Source organism: Melanotaenia boesemani, chromosome 1 (assembly GCF_017639745.1).
Source record: "Melanotaenia boesemani isolate fMelBoe1 chromosome 1, fMelBoe1.pri, whole genome shotgun sequence".
Lineage (NCBI taxonomy): Eukaryota > Metazoa > Chordata > Actinopteri > Atheriniformes > Melanotaeniidae > Melanotaenia > Melanotaenia boesemani.
In genome coordinates this window covers 4471337-4489574 of record NC_055682.1, presented here as the reverse complement: position 1 = coordinate 4489574, position 18238 = coordinate 4471337, and the positions used below count along the sequence as shown (strand labels likewise).

Genomic DNA, 18238 nt, shown 5'->3' with positions numbered 1-18238 from the left:
AAGGTGCTTTTCTTTTAGGAGGAGATAATATTTATATTTTCCGCTGTGTTTCAGGTGAATTTACTCTGACACAGTAACACACACATTCACACACTCACATGTCTGAGCTTCCTGTAGAGACCAAGGCAGAAAAGGCAGAAAAACATAAGTTAAAAACAAAGTGAGCAAAATTTTATTACTGTCTGCTTTTTGTGTTTTTTTAACTACATGCGATATAAATAAATTCCCCTCTAGTATCTCTATGCCACCTCAAATGTCTCTGTAAACTCTATTTGTGGTTAGATGTTAGTGCACATGCAGTCTGTTACTGATTTGGGGTTTTATTTCTCCTGAAAGCCGTGACAGAGACCCTCAAAGCTCCCAGAGGTTCCTCTGCTGGGAAGCTAACTTATTAAATACAAAGCCCCCAAACTCCCAGCAGCCCAGATGACCCCATCAGCAAATCACATGACCCTCTGTGTTTATCTGTCCAATAAGAGGCTGGGTGCCATGCAGAGGTCAGAGGTGAAGGGATTAGGTGTGGGAGAGGAGCACTCTGTGGGTTAGTGCCCTGTGGCCATGATGGGTCACCTCTGACTGGAGAATGTGAAGGAAGCTTTTCAGGTGGATGCTTGTGGGAAAGAGAGATGGAGTGAAAGCTCATTACAAGCTGCAAGCAGAGAGCATCAATCAACGAGTGTTGCATTTCTGCACACAGCAGGTGCAGATCTACTGTGATTTAACCACAAGACCTCAGAGACACTCAGAGTTAAACATTTCTGCTGCAACATAACCACGATGAATGGCAGTTCCTGCACTAACAAACAACACAGAGTCAGAACATTTTTGTGGCTTTTTAACCTCAAGTTTTGGCTCCGATGGACACATTTCTGGTTCAGCCTCAGTTTTCGAGCTTTATATTGCCAGAAAAGTGGCACCCAGCACAGAAGCAGAAAGGTTTTACAGGATACACTGAAAGGGCAGCCAAACAATTATAAGGTTGTTTCTAACTCTTTGCTGCAGTCCAAAACTTTCAATAAAAAACAGATAAAAAAAAAAGGTCAATTGTTTCCTTCCAGAGTTCTTGTACACAAACGCTTTTAAAAAGCTAAAACCCCAAAAATGACTTCATCAGGCCAACAAATTAAAAAATTAAGATCAAATTTGCAGTCAAACATTTTTAGTGACAAAGACAGTTATTTTGGAAGTGGTGAGATTCCGACAAAAAGTTCAGAGAAAAGTTACAAAAAACATGAAAAAGGTTAACAGTGTTGTGCAGGAGTCCAGATCCAGCCCTCATTTCTTCAGATACTTTAAAAAACAGGAGCTGCAACAGTTTACTGAAATGTGCAAACAAATGGAAATCCAAAGCTCTTCTATGGATGTTGCTGCCTCGTTAGTTCTCTGTCCAGATAATCTCACACTGCTTCAATAATGACGGCATCCAGGTTCTGGGGAGGATCCATCCCTCCATTAGACCCGTTGAGGTCTGGGTTCTGGGGAGGATCCGTCCCTCCATCAGACCCGTTTAGGTCCTGGTTTTGGGGAGCATCCATCCCTCCATCAGACCCGTTGAGGTCGGGGTTCTGGGGAGCATCCATCCCTCCATCAGACCCGTTGAGGTCGGGGTTCTGGGGAGGATCCGTCCCTCCATCAGACCCGTTTAGGTCCTGGTTTTGGGGAGCATCCATCCCTCCATCAGACCCGTTGAGGTCCAGTTCATGTGTCATGTGACATACGTCAGCCTTTTCTCTCTGTTTCCTTTCCTTAAAAATGGCTTCTTGACATGTACGTTTCCATGGAGACCATTTCTGATGAAGCTTTAGCCAGCAATAGATGGATCTGTTGCATCTCTCAGGTCCTGGTTCACGTCTTTTCTAGATTTGTTCCTATTTCTTCAGGACATCATTTTCAGATCCTGTTCATCTGCTGAAGGTCCAGATGCATCTCTCAGGTCCTGATTCAGGTCTTTCCTGGATTTGTTCCTAATTCTTTAGATCCTGTTCATCTGCTGTAGATAGTTTTTAGTCCCGACTCTTCTTCTTTTGTCCTCCACGTGTCCAGTTTCTGCCTCCATGCTGAGATATGCCAGGTTTCCAGCGAACAGCTCTTTGGGAATCACCTTGTTGCTGCTAAAATCCTGTTTTCTGTCCGTCAGGCAATCAAATAAATGAAAAGAAAATAATTCATCAGTTAACTCAACCAACTGCTTTGTGTTGTGATGCAGCGGACAGCGCACTGGAAGATCCTCATATTGGAAAGACTTCATAGGTCATTTATTCTCAAACTCTAACTGACCCACAGCAGGCTGATGAAGGTGGGATCACTCGATCGCTGCCTCTTTTAACTTGCCAGGATCAAACTACTGAAGCCCACCGCTCCTGTTTCCACGATGAGTAAAGTTGAACCGCCGTCCTGCCACCAAGCTGCTGACTGGACCTCAAAAAGAAGGAAGAGGGTTGATGGAATATAACCCGTTGTTCCCTGAATTGGAATAACAGGTATAGAAGATGGATGGATGTCCAGTTTTGGTGAGTCTGTGTGAAATGCAGCCTCTGTTCTTAGCTGACAGGAAGGCACCCTGTGTGGTCCTCTGCTGCAGTAAGTGGGTGAAAATCTCAGTAGATCAGCAGTTTCTGAAATACTCAGACCAACAACCATGCCACGTTCAAAGTCACTTAAATTCACTTTCTTCCTCATTCTGATGCTCAGTTTGAAGTTGCTGCCATGTGATTGGCTGATTAGATATTTGTCTTAACAACTAATTGAACTGGTGTACCTGATAATGTGAGTTAGTTAACCATGAGTGTATTTAACAGAACAATCAGTCGTAAGAAGATTTTTTTCTCGTTAGATCGAAAACACTTGCAATTAAGCCTGAAAGTCCCCACAGGTGTGCTAATCCAGGGGTTCTTATTCTGAGGAAGGGAGGGTTCAAGAAGCTTTTTTATTGGTTTGTCAGACTGTTTTCCAGACCCACAGCTCGACAGTTCAGCGACCTGAACAAATTGGAGGTGTCAACACTGCAGCTGGAAGCCCTCCTGCAGACGTCATGGCTGGTGGCCTTCTCATTAACAAGCAACATACTGGAGACCTTTTCCACCTAGAAGGTATTCTGCTATCTGATAGCAGGTGGCCAAAGTTGGTGGCACTGTGCAGTATTATTCAGTCGAAAGATAAATAACTCATCAGTTATCTTATTATTTTCGGCACATTTTAAGCAAATATCCAAAACTTTGTTGTTACAGCTTATCAAATTGGATTATCTAATGCTTTGATTTGAGCAATCTTATTATAAACTGAACATTTTGTGGGTTTAGATTGCTGGTCAGAGAAGGAGAAGCATTTCTAATCTTCCTGTGCATGCAAGAAAGGTAGCTGTAATTCACTGTAAAAACAAACCTCAAGGAGGATCTACTATGACATCCATAAAAGAAAAATGGAGAGAGATAGTCTTTAGGAACTACTTTCATTTCTGGGAGTATCTAGGATATTATATCATATCAGAGGAGACTTCAGTCAGTCATGTGAGATTATTATTTGTCAGCCAAGGCTGCTGATGCTATATGAGTCTCTGACTTCTGAGATCATCTGGGAAAACTTTGCTGTCCATCCCGAGAGTTAAAACTAAACATTCAGGTTTTCTGCTCCAAATATCTGGATCAGTTGAACACTAGAGGGCATAGTCCAGATATTACGAAACAAACACACGTACGTTTAGTGGAAACAGGACATTAATCAACACTCTTAGATCTGACCTTCTGAATCTTAATTCCACCTCAAAGAATCTGCTTAAATATGTGTACAGTGATTCACAAAACTAAACAAAAACATCTGTTGTTATGGAAAACCTGCACTCTTTTACTTCTGCAGTATTGATCTGTCTGTGGTCCTGCTCTTAGAGAGCTTACTCCTCTGAATGAGACTCCATGCTGTGCAGCTAAATCTGTACCCAAAAGGGCTTCAAGCACATACAAATAATTTCCACTGAAGGTTTTAGAGCTTCTGAAGCAGAGAAGAAAGAACAAGATACAAAGAAAAGCCATAAAATACAATTACCCCCTGGGAGAACACACCTTAATGGCTTGAATGCCAATTTACAGAAAGAACATACTCCTTACCAGATCTGCTAATGTAAATCCCGGCGGGAAAACTGGTGGGGGGTGACAGAGACTCCTCAGTCTGTCCGTGTGTTTAATAGAAAATTCCAGTAGAAAATCCAGGCTATAAAAATAAGACAAAAAACAAAACATTAGATGACAGCAGCTGTGTGACAGGACAAAGATTACACATCAGCACAGAACTTGTACAAATGACAGCAAATACATATTTATTCTCAAAAAATAAAGAAAATATAGTTTTCTGTTGAGACAAAAACTGCTGAATATCAATCAATCAAAGGAAGGGAGGATCAAATCAAACAGAGCTCCCCTTTCCTCTTATTATTAGGATAACATTTTAAAATATTCTTTGTTTATGTTTGTTTTGTTTTTGTTGCCGTCACCATCGCTGTGTTCCTGCATCACGTGTCTCCTGTCAGTCAAGCTGCATTCATAGGAATGTGATATTTTCTCATGGAGACCATCACTGCCTGCATGAATCCACTACTTCCTGTTCTCATAGTCACAGATGATGATATTTGGTTTAGTTTGTTCAATGATCTGATAGACAAACGTAAAATTCAAGAAAAAACGTAGACAGAACTGACCACACTCACACTAAGTCAACAGCTGAAGTGGTCGCAATGCCTCAAATGCTGATGTATTAAAAGGTCAACCATGGGGCATCAGCAATTTCCCCCTTTTTCTTTTTCCATGATTCAAAGTGGATGCATGGAATGTTACATAAAGAGTAGTGGCCTTAAAATTTAGCATTAAGTAGCAGGGCTTCTTGCTGGGCCCCAACACTGCTATGGAGAGGATTTCCATAGCCTGGTTCATCATCGGTGATGTGCAACAGAGGTGGGTGAGCTTTGGTGTCCTGAGAGGAGCTGCAGTGTGTTTCTGGCCTTTCTGGGTTGCAAAGGTTGTTGCTGTGCAGCAGGTTTCCATGGAACCACCTTCATGTGCTTCGCTATCCACTAGACCCAACTCCAACACACCTGATTCAGATTAACTGAAGTACCCATGTTCATCCCAAACCTGATAATGAGCCATTCAGGTTTACATCCAGGTTTGTTAAAGTGCAGAAACATCTAAAACATGCAGTGCAGAATTTCACAAGTTTTAGAGAACCATGTCATTTGAATCAGGTGTGTTGCAACAGGGAGACATCTAAAACCTGCAGGACACTGAACCAAGAGGTCTGGAGTTGGTAGTTCTTGTCTAGAACAATTCAGTGAAACCCAAGAAAGAACCGTTTTTACAAACATCACCAAAGACATTAAAAAAAAAACAAAACATAAACCAGATAGGTCAAAACTGCCATTTATTTACTAATACTTCTGAATAAACGGTGTACTTCCAGTAGGACTCCTAGAAATGCTATTCTTGTGGTTGAACTGTGTAGCAACATCGACAGTTTATACAGTGACGGCCAACTTCAGTCCATGCTTTAGATCAGGGATTGGAAATTCTGGTCTTTGAGGGCCACTGTATCTTTTTAAAGGTGCTTTGAGAAGACTCATGAATTGGCACAATATAAATAAAGCTAAAATGAATAGACTTGAATATTTCAGATTATTTTCCTCACTACAACAATCTCAGAGGATACTTGGGGAGCTCGTCCTCCATCAACGCCAATGCTGTACTTTACAGATCCTGATCTGCACCAACACTGAGTTACTTCTACGTACCTTCTTTTGTGGTTTAATTCCCCAACAAACAGTAACTTGCAAACAGCAACAATCACATTATTCTCCCATTCTGAAAATCTCCTTGTTGGAGAAACAGCTAATGGACAAGCCTGATTGCAGTGAAATTGGTGCATAATCCAAAAGCAATCAGACAGATTTACTGGGATCAAAACATCTCGTTATTAGTGTAACAAGTGTTGTTTGAAACTGGATTCGAAGTCTGCAGGCAGAGCTCATTATGGCTGACTTTTAGGAAGGGAATACTATGTAGGGAGGCTCATGGGGGGATATGGAGGCAGATGGGAAGAGTGGATGAAGTTGGGGGTAAAAAAAAAACAAGAAAAAAAAAAGTCTTGTCTTGATTTCATCCTCCATGGCGCTGCCTGTGCTCCATCCAGATGGCGGTTCCTCTCTGCAGCAGAGGGAGGCAATGCCATGCCCGTCAGAAACTCTGAGAAATTCGGCCCCGGAGCCTGATCTGAGCCACAGCCTGTGACAAACAATCACCTCTCACGCCAGCAGTCCTAATCTGCATCTGCATCAAGGAGGATGTGGGGGGGTTGGAATCATCCTGAACCACAGGGGGTCCCAGGATGTTTTTTACTGCTGCTGGTAGCTTGAGTGCTGCTGTTGTTTGTGCATCAGCATCCCAGTGAAGGCTGCAGGAGCACAGCCAGATTGGCTCGTAGTGTGAAACAACAGCAGCCATTAAAGCTGCTTCATATGGCCCGGGGGTAAGGAGGAGGGGGCCGGCTCAGTGTGAGATGGGTAATTTCTTTGTCTTTATGTTTTAGTTGGCAGTAAACAGAATCAGGGGAGATTCAGACTTGTTTACATGCACTTCACTAATCTGATTGTTTCTTATGGTTTAAAACAGACATAATTCTGCAGCTCCAATTAACGGCGGGGCCCACGTAAGCTGCAGATCAGCGCCGTTAACGGCACACTTTCAACATTAAATCCTAAATCCTGCAGAAACACTCGGCAGTAAAGACAATTCATCACAGACATGTTGGAATAGCTTCAACTGTCCCATGGATGCAGTCTTAATTTCTTTATTTAGCTGGAGATAATGCAGCAGCTACTCTTCTTGGGTGCAAAATTAACAAACATGACATACATCACAGAGACTAGAAACAAGAAAACAACATACAGAACACGTTTAATATAAGCGTAAAACATCTTCTGGTCTTCAAGTCAGTCCCTCAGTTTTTTATTCTTAAAGCCCGAAGATCTGCTTGACCAAAATGTGTCTGTATTCTGAAAACCATTCCTTTTTACAGCTGAAAGAGATCACGGCTGTCAGGGTGGAAGATTTAGAAGGTAAGAAGTACAGCCTACTGAAAGGGCAGTATGTTTACTGAGTCACGCATCCCAACTTCAAGCTGCGTTTCATTTCCTGAAGACACAACTAAAGAGAGAAAAACCCGCAAACAAAAAGATGACAAGTGCAGTCTGGCAAAGTTTTACAAAGGAGGAAACATGACCCTTCTTATGGTTTTTGAGTGCAAATATCCTCACAGTACAGCTTAAAGTCTGCAAATATTCATTATATAACTGTGATTTGAATGTGTTTTGGTTAAATTTAGCACATTTTTTCTCCTAATTTTAAATGAATTCTTCATGTGCTCAGCATGTTGGACATTCGGTGAAGCACAAAACCAAATTATAAAGTCTGGTTTGCACACCACGTTCATAAAAGCCACCTACAAGCGTACACACATTTTTACCAACAGCACAATAATAATCTCCTCAGGTCGCAGTGGTAGAGTTTAATGATAAATAAACAGCAGTCCTAGTTTTCAGACTCTGATCCTCCTCCATACTGTTACACCGTGTGATCAACAACAGCAGAATAACTGCTTTATGCTCAACAATCAAGATTTAAGGGCAGAAATATGGAGAAGCGACAAAAGCATTTGAACTTTCTTCAAATCACACCCTCACTCGTGAGCAGATGATGGGATTTATGTTCTGTTGTTCCAATTAACTGTTTTTAAAACAACAACAACAAAAAAATATCCAGTGAGCAGCAGTTGTTTGTACCAAAATGTCTTGTTGGTGTCAGAGGTCAGCGGAGAATTGGCCGACTGGTTGGAGATGACAGAAAGTAGAAAGGCCACTGCTGTCAGCTAAGAACAGGAAACTGAGGCTACAGTTTACACAGACTCACCAACACTGTTGCTGGTCTGATGATTCTCCATTTCAGCTCCACATGCAGATGCTAGGCTCAGAATTTGGTGGAAACATCATGAAAACATGGATCTTGGATCAACGTGTGGGGGATATTTTCTTGGCCCACTTTGGGCCCCTTAGTACCAAACCTCTGAGGAATGTTTCCAGTACCTTGTTTAATCTATCACACCATGAATTACGGCAGCTCTGAAAGAAAAATGGGTCCAATCAGGTGGACCTGATAAAATGGCTGCATCAGATGAACTGATCAAACATTCCCATAATTACTGTTATTTTCTCCATCATCCTCCAGTCGGATTTGGAGCTCTTACTGCTTATTTTATTGTGGACTCGTCTCTCCAGCTCAACAAAACTCAGATGTTCTTTCTCCTTCTACATTTTTAACTTCTTAGACTCTTAAACCAGTCAGGAGCACAAGAGGAAACCATGAAAACACTGAGAACTCAAGTTAAATAGAGGCTTTAATCTGAAGTGACTGCATTACCATCACCAACACAAGCTGAGCCCAATTAGCATCTTTTTTTTAAAGCTATGGAGGAGGTCTGGCACTGAGCACTTTGATGTGCAACTTTTCAAAGCCACACAACACAAATGACAAAACTCCAAAGAGGCTCAAGCATCTGTGATCACACTGCTGGTGCAGCTGTTTGAAAAACTGCAAAATATCCAAATATATCAAGAGGGATATCTGCAAAATCAGCACAACAAACAGATTCCAGAGAGCCAACGTCATCCACATAGCTGTTCTTAAGTCAAAGTTCTTCTGTTATCTTCTTTAACGTCAGCTTCAAATCACATTTTCTGCTAACTCTGCAAACTGGCTGCAAGTTTACCTGCTACTACTACCTAAACCTACTACTTCTGACCTCATTACAGATGACGATGATAAGGATTAAGGCCGGGATAAGGAGCGTCTCTTTTCTGGAGAAAACCAGGATGGATGAAGAAGAAAAACAACCGTTGTTCAAGATTCTGGTTTAAATTTGGAAAAACCTGTGATCTCAGAACTTAAAGCCACAATAACAGAGCCTCCATTAATTCTTACAGAACAGAGCTTACAGAGAACAATTCACGGATGCAACCTACGTTTGCTAAGATTAAAAAAAAGATTATTCTTTATAAACTGAACAAGAACAGTTTTAACACTCTAGGGACGCTGGACCTGCCGGCGAGTCCAAATCACACATCATTTAAGATGACAAGAAAGATTTCAGCAAGATGCAGCCACAGAGTCTTCGTTCCAACCTCTATCGACATCCTGCTGACTTTTTACCTTTTAGTTAGTAAATCCTGAACATTTTATCCTTCTTTGTCATAAATATTTGATTTTATAAATATATATGAAGAAATATTTTAACTGTTGCTGTTTAAAGAGAAAACTGCTGATAAATCTGTGTATGTGTTTAGTTCAGGGGTCTGCAGCCTTTCCAATCCAAAGAGTCATTTTTCCCTCAGCTCTGATAAATAAAACTACTTTAGAGCCGCAAATGTGACAAGACTTTTTTAAAAAGGCAGCTTAATATATATTTTAATGAAGAGCCACCATAGAATATTTGTCATTTTTGAACAACCACATTTTTATTTCCATTAAAATAAATCTTTAAAATAAAGAAAAACATACAACCTTTTTTAAAAAAGAGGATAGACAGACTTTCTTCTAAGGAATGTAGATATTTGTGGAAAATGATGTAAACATGAAAAATAAATAAATAAAGTCCCTGGTTTCCAACCTAATGACAAGAAAGATAGATTTAAAAAAATATTTTAGCCACGTATTTAGAGGCGTTGTTGAAGGTCCAGAGAGACACTCGTAGCTCCAGAGTTGCAAGTTGGAGACCCCTGATGTCGTGTTTGTAAACCAAAACTTACTGCATTTTCTTCATATAGCTGTAGGCCTTCTTTTAAGGGAAAGAGACATTTTGCACGTAGCAATGCAAATATTCAATTAAAAATTTGAATCGTTGCCCTGCACTAGTTAAAAGTTAAGGTGCAAATGTTAAAGATTTATCTTTTCATTTTAATTTTGACAGCCCTGGTAAAAATCCCAAATTTATTTGATAAATGTAGGGTATAAATTTTTTACAATTATCTGGTGATCCCCTAAAATTATCTTGCAACCCCAGTTTGAAAACTGCTGGCTTATGCCACCATTCCCTGGTGGCACAGTGCATAATCAACATTTGACAACTTCAGATTTGCCTCAGTAACAAATGAACACTCGACTTTCTATTTGAGTCTCAAAGGATCTTGTTCTTAATGTGACCTTCTGTGCAGGTCTACAAGTAATTCTGAGCTTTGGGGAGTGTACACATTATCTCCACTGTGTTTCTATGCCTCTTACCCATAAAACACCTCTCTACAAAGGCCTGTGGAGACTTTTTATGTCTGAGTTCAAATTTAAACTCTGTTTAGCTTAACAGTTTGGCTACACTGGGACACACAGGTGACAATGATCCTAACAATCCACCTTGATTTCCCCCAGCAGTTAGAAGAGAGAAAACCTCTTGGATGAGGCAGATTATCTCTGAAAACCAACAAAAGGTGCAGTTACTTTCCCTCAAAGCACCAAACATTGAACTGGTGCTCTACCACAGACCTGCATGATCACCCATGTGGTGTAACATTTTTTGAGGCCAAAAGCCTGCCCTCATATTTCCATGCATCCATTACATGGTTGTTAGGAAATGCATCCACTAGAGGGCAGTGTAGAGTTCAGAGTTCGCATCCAAGTGACAGTGGAGGAGATCATGATAATGTACACTCTCAAAAAGAGAGATGAAAATTGTGATTGTTAACATTTAGAAAAAAAAACAATGGTGAATCAAACTCCAGCCTGTTTGTGATTCATCTGAACCAGTCTGACATCTTTCAGTCAGGCTCTTTATTGGTTATGTTTGATAACTATTTTTATGTTTGGTTTAGTGGTCGCTGACACGTTTTATGTCAACATGAAAACGCATTTATCTTTGTTGTACTCTGACTTCATAAAAGTTTGAAATAAACCTTTAAAATAAAACAGAAAGTGAGATTTAGGGATTTTTCCAACACAACAACACTTGGTTTAGAAGAAATAAACTCGTCTGAAACATGGAGATAATTTCTGTTTCCACTTAATCAAATCTTTTTCAAGAAGTAGATGATTTTAAATTAATATTGACAGAAAGTCTAGATGGGTGTTCCCTTATGGATCTTCAGTTGAAGAGTGAAAGATGACTATGGCGGTTTGTCCCCTCAAAAGTTTAAGACTTCACTTTATTATCCTGATGTGATGTGATTAATTTAGGCCATAATATTATTCCTCAACCCCCCAAGAGGCCTTAATTCCCAACACTTTATATAAAAAGGAGAAAAATAATGTTGTAGAACATCAAAGCTGTTCTAACAGACCACAAATTTAATCAGGAATTAAATGAAATAAATTCAATCTGGACTCTTTAATAACTGTAATCTGTAGAAGGCATGTCCTCAAACCAGAGAAGCATCATGATGATTCTGTTAGATTTACATCAGGTTTGGTGTGAACACGCTCACTCAGGTTAGATGTTGGGCTGAATTTGGCTTTGGATCCTTGAATTCTCATTGCAGCTCAAACAGTAAAGAACTCTGCTGCTGGGTGGAAAACCAAGCAGGAGAAACTGAGATAAGAAGGATTTTCAGATGAGTTTGGGGACCTGGGGAGGGAGTCTGGCTTTTGTTGGAGGTAGGAGAGTGAGGATGGGGAAGATGAGGGGGGTTAAAAGCTTTAACTTTACTTCCTCTTCTGCTAGGCATACAGCAATAAAAGAAAGGCAAGGTAGCTGAGTGACATTTTTCTTCCCTGAGGCTAAAATATTGAGGCATTATAAAAGAGAGTGATGATTTTAGGCTGATTTTCCACAAAGATTCAACATCCACTGCTATTAAAACCCTTTTTCCACAGTTAAGAGTCTGCTCAGGGCTCTGACAGAGGAGGAAAATGCAACTGAAAATCTGGAAGAGCTGCATTTAATATGAAAAAGTTCTCTAATATTTTCAGCAAAGCGAACTTCCTTCACAAGCAGCAGCAAAGATCTGGTCCGGACACCGAACGCACGAGTGGCCAATCAACTCGCACGCTCTCCGTCAGCTCCACCGACGCCTGACTCAATGGGGCATTTTGGAATAATGAGGTTATCAGAGCATTGCTCCATGCTTCATTACACCCTCTTCAGCTCCCAAATATCCCAGGCTGAGTCAGCCGTCACTCGGATTTAAGTTCACCCTCTCCTCTTCACCAGTTCAGGATATGGAGCCAGTTTAACAGCAAAATGTTGGCCAACTTTCATTTTTTAAAATTTACTTTTAGATTTAAACCAGTGCTCATATCTAAAACAAAAACAGAAAATATCCCACAGAGGTCTTCACGCTGTGACAATATAGCCACATGCTGTTTCTACAGAGCATCGCAGTGAGCTCATGTTATGGAGAAGGTAGAGGACTGGAGGAAAGAGAGATGGCAAGCTACAGTGATGAAGGCGGAAACAGAGAATATGAAAACTCATCAGGAAATATGGAGTCAGTAACGTTCACTCCAGAGGAGGAAATTAAACAAACTGGGCTCTACAACATGAAAACCTGGATCCATCCTGCCTTGGATCAAAGCTTCAGGCTTCTTCTGCTGTGATGGTGTTGGCCCACTTCTGGCCCCTTAGTACCAACGTGGTCTGGTTTAACCACCACAGCCTACCTGAGTATTGTTGCTGACCATGTCCATCCCTTTATGACCACAGTGGAGCATCTTCTGATGCTACTTCCAGCAGGATAATGCACTATGTCACAAAGCTCAGATCATCTCCACCTGCTTTCTAGAACATGACGATGAGTTCACTGGACTCCAACGGCCTCCACAGCCACCAGATCTCAGTCCAGTAGAGCAGCTTTGGGATGTGGTGGAACGGGAGATTCTCATCATGGATGCAGCCGACAAACCTGCAGCAACTGTGTGATGCTGTCATGTCAATATGAAGAAAACCTCTGAGGAAGGTTTCCACCACCTTGTTAAATCTATTACACCAAGAAGTAAGGTGGTTTTGGAGGAAATAAGGGAGAGTTTTATGTCATAAACATCTAATACTAATCTAATAATTATTGTTTCACTCTTCAGTACAGCAGCAAGCTGTTTCCTCCTTTAGAGGTTATAGTGGAAACTTTTGGTCTGTGAAAGTGAATTAAGCAGTACTGGAGTACCGGAAGAAAACAAAGTCCAGTTTCCGGTAGAAATAAATACATCACGTCCGCCCCCTGTCCAATCAGAACCTTTCCCAACCTCCAGATCTGAAGCGGAATTGAAAAAAAGGTGATTAAAAGTGTCTTCCATCTATTCAGAGTTGCAATTTCCATGTAAACACAAAGGAGAATACTTTAATTCCGAATTATTTCATTCTGAATAATTAATTCTGAATTAAAAAACATCATGTAACTGTGGCCAATGTAAACACAGAAACTGAAGCACGGGTTCACACAGCAGTGTTAAACTCACACATCAGTGTGCACGTGAAATCTGACACGCAGCCTGGATGTGTACACAAGCTGAACACACACACCCTCCTCACACCTGTACAAAGATTAACCTCGTCAATCAGCACTTTGCTCTTCGAAGCTCCACAGAGCAGGAACTAACAAAAGGAGGAAACAGGATGTCAGCACATGAATACAACAGCTGATTGGGGGTTAAAGGGTTGATCATCAGTGGAGCAAATTCTAACTGAACATGTCATTATTCAATTTCCAGCCCCTCAGGTTTTAGAGAAAAACACTTTGGGCTTTATTAGCTGTGCAATATGGATGAAAGTCTCATGAGGATGGAAGAGAAATAAGTCAATAATTACTCAGGCTGCGGCAAACAGGAGAATAATGACAGTTTCCACTTCTGAAGAATCTTCCCTTTATTTATCAAGAGCTATGGACAATGCATTAATGTCAATACGATTCACTTCTTCAGCAGTTCAATGAATGTATTTCATGCTGCTGCTTTCTCCCCGTTGGCATGACGACGGCTATTCACTTGTGTTGAAATGTTCAATGTTCAAATTCAATGACTGTTTTCCTCCGTCAACACGTTCCTGTCCAACAATTACATCCACGCGTTGATCTAAAAGATCAGATGCTTACAATGATTTAGCTCTTTGTGGTCATTGTAACCAAAATGATTATTTTTGTGATTTATTACTTTTTAGAGGCAGTTTAAGACGATCATCTGAGCTCATTTCCACTCATTTGAACAAACTGCTTTCCTCTGTTCGCTGTCTTTTAGTGGTTAAAAATAAATCAAAGACGAACTCAATGAGAGGAATGTGATCCATCATGAAGAAGGTTTGATTTCACTGTTGAGTGTTTCTATATTGGTACTGCATCACATTACAGTCTCCTTCCTGTCAATCAGATCCACATCTAATCAATGATGAAAAATAAGCAGAATTAGATGCAGGCTGCATCCATGAGAAGCATTTTCAGCTCAACCCTTTAAAAACTGCAACAGCCTGTGTCTACGCTGCTATTTTTGTGCATTGTGGTGTCATTTCTTGGAGTTTCCTCAAGTGTTTCATATTTCTATGATCTGAACTTCAGCTAAAAGTTTATAAAAAGCAATGGGCAATAATGAGTTAGAAAAGTGTTGAAATTATGCCATTAAATTAAAAAAAATACACAACAATTAGATTTTTTCATCATAATTTGGAAAATTCACACAACCCTCAGTGTTTAAAAACATTTCTAAATGTACCAAAATAAATGATTTTTTACACTCTACAGGTTATTGCAACGGCCTTTTTGAGACACAGTCCTTATTAAGAGCAGAGTACAGAGGCGTTTTGATTCACTGAAGGGCATTTTTTTCCACTGTTGTGTCATTTGATGGAGTATTTTTAATTGGTTTGTGTTGCTAAATAAATAGAAACACTGAACCAAAATACTAAAATATTAAATAGTTAGGAAGTTATTTGAACTATATCCTGTTTTATTTATTTATTTATTTATTTATTTCTGAAGCTATGTTTTATGTACAGAGTGCAGGTTCATAAAATGCCAGGACTGTAGAGTAAAGTTCACCACAGCTCCGTCACCAGCTCCGCCGAGATTTCCTCTGCACCAGCGACTCCGGATGTGCAGTAAAAACGGGAGCTATGTTAAGACTTATCTAACCTTTACTGGTTTAAACTAAGATGAAAAATACTAATGTGCCAAAAACAAGCAAGAAACTATGCAAAACTTGCTGAAGAACTATGGTAAAAATGTGCAACTTTCTATGTGAAAACTACTGACTAAATGTGGTAAAATCCACTGAAAACCCGGCTAAAACTATAACGCTTCACTATAAACTGCAGACTGCAATATTCTTTCTCTCTCACCGCTGCTACGCTCATTCTCTCCAACGACTTCATGTGTTCATCACCACTGTTCACCGCATGTAGAGTAACCTTATAATGTCATCGACTCGTAACAATGTGAGGCCTTGAGAGACAAGAGTCTTCGCTTTCAGCTAAAAAAAAATTATGATTTTTATTTTAGGGCAGTTTAAACGGAGTTATGCTATTAGGGAACTTCTGGAAGTTGCTCCGTTTTTAAAGAGTTACAGCTGTTGCATCTTGGAGAAATGTTTCAGTAACTTTCATGAATGATGTTTTCTGCATTTTTGGAAAGTGAAACTTCTGTGGTTTAAAAAAGGAAAAGAGGAGAGTTTGTGCAGAATTTGGCTGCAGAGCATGAGTTCATGAGTTTTGACCTACTGGTGTGCTGATGCTGGAAACATGAACAGAGTTTAAAATGAAAGTGGACAGACTGCAGCCAGAGCCCGAGGGCTGCAGATCAGCATGTCCAATGAAATGCTGCAAGTCTGGTCGAGTCTTTAATCTATCTTTAATAACGCACTTCTCGCTTGCTTTCATCTAAACTGTGGCTTTAATTCCTTTTAGCTTCCGACATACAAAAGCATCACCTTATGGTATTTAGTAATAGCGGTTTTGCTTAAAAGTCCATTTCAAGTCCAGTTCAACTCTAAAAAGAAACAAGATTTCTGTTGGTCCGTGTCGAAAAGTTATTTATAGGATTAGACTTCATTTCTGTGGGGAAATGTGACTCCAGATATTCAGATATTATTAGATTAATGTTTAACTACATAAGCTTAAAAGTCTCTGCAGGAGGGTGTTTGCTGTCTTGGTGAGTCTGAATCAGTCAGCAGTAACATGAAAGTCACTCATGACCTAATCCACTGATACTCACTTCGGTCCTACGAGGGCCGCAATCCAGCAGGTTTTCCATGTATCCCTGCACCAACACACCTGAGTCAAATTAATGAGTCATTGTGTAGAACCTGATTGGCTGTTAGAGCCACCTAATTTGACTCAGGTGTGTTGGTGCAGGGATACATGGAAAACCTGCTGGATTGCGGCCCTCGTAGGACCGAAGTGAGTATCAGTGACCTAATCCCTTGAACCCGAGGGTTTTGGAGGTGTAGTTCGCATGAACAGACCTACCCAAATTAAATCAACAATAACTCTGTAATTTTCAGGTCAATATACATAACCTTGGTCTCAATGGATAGGTAAGACCCTGTGGAATATAAATCCAGTGTCAGAAACATTGTGAATGTTAATATGCCTGTGCAAATTGTGATAAACTATAGGTAAAAATAAAAAAATTATCACCTATTTTTTTTTTTTTTGACACAGATGAAAACATGACAGAAATCATTCCACTGCATGCATTCAGCAACTCCTTGACTACAACTGTACAAAGTTTCATGAGAATAGAACAAAGCTCATAGTTTTTATGCAGGTTTTAGTGTGGATAGGACCAGGCAGACTCTCCATTTGGCCACTTGGATACGCAAACTGTGCCAACTTGTGCTGTGTCTGTATTTCCTCCAGAACTTCTAACGCGGTGTATTTGGTTTTTTGTAATTTCTTGGACATGTTCATGGCTTTTATTCTTCGTTCTAAATGGATAAAAAGTCTAAATGAAGCAAAGAAATGAACGCTGTTCGATATTCGCTCTTTCCGGTGCGCCCATGTGCGTAACTGCAGCAAAATGGCAATGATGCTCCTTTGTTTACGCACAAGCATTTATACCTGACAGATAAAGTGTCGTTCAAGTGTAAGATATCGTCGGAAAGCTTATAAGATGTAGAATTCGACCAAACTTTATTTACACTGCCAAGACCCACAACAAGACAACAAAATGGCTGTGAATGGGAGCATATGACATGTTAGCGCATGACGCAGTTTCACCATAATGGATTACTACGCTGTGAGTTTTGGTCGAAGAACAATGTGGATAGACTGAAAATGACCACAAAAAGGTAAGGAAATAAAAAAATATTGCTGTTTGTGAGAATAGCTTTGGGATTTGGTGTATTTGGTGATAAACATGCTGTCTGATAAGGCTGCTGTGATATGCGAAGGTTAGCTTTGTGTTTGTTTTGAGACTGACGTGAGGTGCTTGGCGAATATCTTTTTATGCTTGGTATCATATGAAAGTGCAGCTTTTCTAGTTTCATTTGATACCCAATATGTTTGGGTGGAGTGAACGGACCACGCGTTGTGTTGCATTTTGTTTCGGGTGTTACTGGTTATGGTGGCGCTGTTGTTTGTGGCATACGTATTTTAAAATTGTTATTAAACAAATTCTTTGTTGACCAAATGCACTTGGAGAGTTGATTTAGTGGCATTAAGTATTCTTCTTTAAGACACATTATAAATAAAATATCCTTACATCACTAAAGTAACTGTTTTACACACATGAACTTGTGTTTACACCTGTTGGACCCACCGGTGGGTCTGTCGGGCTTAAGAGGTTAAGGTTTAAAGTTGCCCCTCTAACAGCCTGATGAAGCAGGAATCGTCTGTGTTTCTTGTCTCTATAAGTTTTATTTTACACACACAGACATAAGGAGGTAACATCCATATCTACATCCTCTTCATGACTGCCTCTCCAGCTGTCATAGCTGCCAGTTCACTCGGTTCAGGAGCCTTAATGGATCCTGAATCATGTATGACATGGATTTAGGGTTCATGCTCCCACTTTTACATAGAGCTCTAAACCCTTGAATCTCTTTTCATCTTTGCCCCATCATGCGATTTTTCAAGTTTTCTCTTTTGAGCTGAGCAGCAGATCATATCTCGTCAGGTTCATTAGCCGCACGTCGCTTTCCGATCGATACGGCAACGCCCTCCGTCAGCACAGAGAGAATAACGAGGGAGCTTCAATCGCAACACAAACAGGAGATAACAACCACAGCAGCAGAAGGATCTGTGC

General features: G+C 40.3%; 1 protein-coding gene across 1 annotated transcript in view; it reads right to left on the bottom strand.

The window, feature by feature from the left end:
* large2 (LARGE xylosyl- and glucuronyltransferase 2) overlaps window positions 1–18238 on the bottom strand; it is a 111964-nt gene that overhangs the window by 63458 nt on the left and 30268 nt on the right. The window contains exon 2 of the mRNA XM_041983583.1: window positions 4101–4203. The gene's annotated coding sequence lies outside the window, so the exon portion shown is untranslated. The remainder of the gene's footprint in view (window positions 1–4100; window positions 4204–18238) is intronic.